Source organism: Triticum dicoccoides, chromosome 5B (assembly GCF_002162155.2).
Source record: "Triticum dicoccoides isolate Atlit2015 ecotype Zavitan chromosome 5B, WEW_v2.0, whole genome shotgun sequence".
Lineage (NCBI taxonomy): Eukaryota > Viridiplantae > Streptophyta > Magnoliopsida > Poales > Poaceae > Triticum > Triticum dicoccoides.
The window spans coordinates 73,636,970-73,640,000 of record NC_041389.1 but is presented as its reverse complement, the minus strand read 5'-3'; the positions used below and the strand labels follow the sequence as shown (position 1 = coordinate 73,640,000).

Genomic DNA, 3,031 nt, shown 5'->3' with positions numbered 1-3,031 from the left:
CACCTATACAAGAGAAGCACAAACCGGAACTAAGCAAAGCACATGAACAAAAAGGTGCTCGCTTGATCCTGATGATGACCGCAAATCTTCCTAGATTGCCTCGACACGCATCGCCCAGCGGGACACCAGCCCCAAGGTGCACACCTAGTGACAGGCTAGGTGGTACATGATATGAGCAGTTTGCAGGAAAGGCAAATGGAGCGGTGCCTTCAAGGAGAAGAATGGTGTCTGTGGACGTCGTCGTCGGCATGAACATGGTCATGCAAGGCATTCACCAGCGCCCATGCAAGGCATTCACCAGCGCCCCAGCCTCCAATCCCGGAGACCATCAATGACAACCACCGATCACACCCAATGGACCTTGGCAAGTAGATGATACCTCTGAACACCCTTGTGGCATGACGCTGATCCCAGCAACCCCCTTGGTGCCATGATGGCCGTCCAAACTAGGGGTAGACCAAAAGCTCGTAGCTTGAGCTTAATGAATGCTCGATAGATCGAGTTGTGAAGCTCATAGCTCGCTTCTTAATGAACAGAACCAATCACTGGTTTTAGCTCGCTAAGTTTAACAAGTGACCTAACGAGTTTCACGAGTAGCTCATTAAGCTCGTTAATACAACATGTATTCTTGTGTTAAGTTACTACATTTTGTGGCACCTCAACCCTTCCATTCCACCTAATCAACCTAACCCAACCACTGCAAAAAATAGCGTGCTATAGCGTGTAGAGAATTGTCTCGCTAAATAAATCAGTGTACAGTCTCGCTAATAGCGTAATTTAAAGAGCGACGCTATTTTTTTCCCTTGAACCCAGCACATCGAGGACAACAACTAGTACCTCCACATGTGGTCACTTTCTTCCTTCATAAAAACACATTGTAGCTGAATCAAAAGGGGGTAATGCCTATTAACTGTTAAGGGTTATACATATTTAGCTGTGTATACTTTGTATTCTTCCCATTCTATAAGGGGCTTTCTACGGCATAATTCATTGATGCGAAATTGACTGACCGAGCGCCCCCCCTCTCCCAACCTCCTCTCGCGACCGCGTCGCCCCCGGCGCCTCCTCCCTCCCCCTTCCCTCCCTCCTTGCAGCCGTCGCTGGCGTCCGGCGCCGGGCCTGGCCCGGGCGGCGGCCGCCGCTGGCCTTTCCCCTCTCGGGTTGCACTGACGCGGGGCGGTGCAGCGCTGCGGGGTGCTCCTAGGCGGCGGCGGTCCGGCGCGGCGGCGGGGCTCTCCGGCGTAGTGGCGGGCGATCTACTGGGCGGCAGCGCTGCCGTTGGCGGCGAGGCGGCGAAGCGACACGATCTGGCGACGCCCACTCGGCCCAAATCTGGGTCCTCCGGGCCCCATCTGGGTCTGGGCGGACCGGCGACGGGGAGGGTCATCAGCGTGGCTTCCGGGAGGCAGGGGAGCGATGATGGGCGGGTGGTGGCTGGCGACGTTGGTGCCGCCCTGCTGCAGCGTGGCCGGCGGGGCTTTGCGGGCCCGATTTGGGCCTGGCCGGGCCAGGGGTGGCCTGGTATGCCCTGCTGCTGCGTCCGGACGGCGACCGCGATGGTGCAAGAGACTCGGGCCTCACGCACGACGGCGGTGGAGGTAGTTCCCTCCCGCGTGGCTCCGGTGCTGCTGCTCCCGTCGCGTCGTGCGTTTCTCTCCATCCTCTTGGCCTCGTGGCGGTGATCTCAGTTAGGCGGCGTGGGTGGCGTCAAGACTGCGATGGCGCATGCTGGTGGGCAGCGAGGTGGCTGGTTGGCTCCGGCCTGGTTGGGCTGTGGGGTTTGGAGTACGGGAGAAATCCCTTGCCGACTCTTCTAGCTCTGATGCAGTGACACCTGCGGGTGCCACCATCCCTTCCTGGAGGGTGTCGGAGGTATCCATCCCCCACTCCCTTCCGCGTGCCGGGGGAAACCCTAGGACACGTCCGGGCAGCAGCGTCGTCGACGTCGCATCCCTTCTTGGAGGTGCTGCTTGGTACACGACGGATCGGAGCCTTGGTCTATGGTGGGTCGATTCCGAAGGGCGCAACGGTGGCGGGTCATCCACGCTTTGTCGAGCTGCCGTTGTTGGCATTTCTTTCTTCTTCTTTGTTCTTTCTCTTTTCTTTTGGGCTTGTTGTGCTTCTCGCCCAAGCATTGCTTTGTGATTGGTGTTGGTTGCTTTGTAATACAAAGCGGGGGGAAACCCTTTTTTAGTAAGGGGCTTTCTGCATATTGTACTGCACATATACGCGTATATATACTGGCCTATGGCCACCTGGAAATATAAGTGGCAATTTCCCAACATGGTATTAGAGACCCAAAAAAAATTCGCACGTGCAACTTGTGCTTGAACCCATCTTGTGTTGCCGCTTCCTCCTCTTCAACGGTTGCGCTGCTCCCGACCCTTCTGCCTCTGGCCACTGTCTAGCTGTTGTCGTCCTCCACTGGCCGCCGTCTCTCCTCCAATCCCCAATCTCTGTTGTCACCAATCTCTCCGCCTATGTTGCCTTGTCTACCCATTGTTATCAATAGTGACATCATCGCATTGGTCACTTGTGTGGCTCTCGTCTCTCATCCTTAGTTCCACATGGTCTTCTTGGATCCGTCTCCAACAGTGCGTCTTTAGACTATGAGGGTTGGCGACTTGGTAAACAAGTCCAGTTACCTTATCCTCATAGCAGGACTCTGTTTCAGGGTCCTTTCGACCATGTTCACTCTGATGTATAGGGTCCAGCTCCCTTTGCCTCAAAAGGGGTCATCACTACTATATTACATATAGGGATTTCTCACGACATACCTGGATATATTTTATGTCTTCTTATCTATCTATATATAAGTGTTTTGCTGCCATGGTTCACACTCAGTTCTCTATGCCCATTTGTGTTCCGGCTGATTTTTCTGGAGAGTATATCTCCAAGATGTTGCGTGGAGTCCTTGCTGAGCAGGGTACTCTTGCTCAGTTCTCTTGTCCTGGTGCTCATGCTCATAATGGTGTGGCTAAGCACAAGCATCGTCGCCTTCTTGAGACGACTCATGCGTTGATGATCGCCA

At 54.7% G+C, this 3,031-nt stretch overlaps 1 protein-coding gene across 1 annotated transcript in view; it reads right to left on the bottom strand.

The window, feature by feature from the left end:
• Positions 1-3,031, bottom strand: part of LOC119307432 (probable inactive DNA (cytosine-5)-methyltransferase DRM3) — a 15,675-nt gene that overhangs the window by 2,371 nt on the left and 10,273 nt on the right. The gene's annotated exons all lie outside the window — the stretch shown is intronic.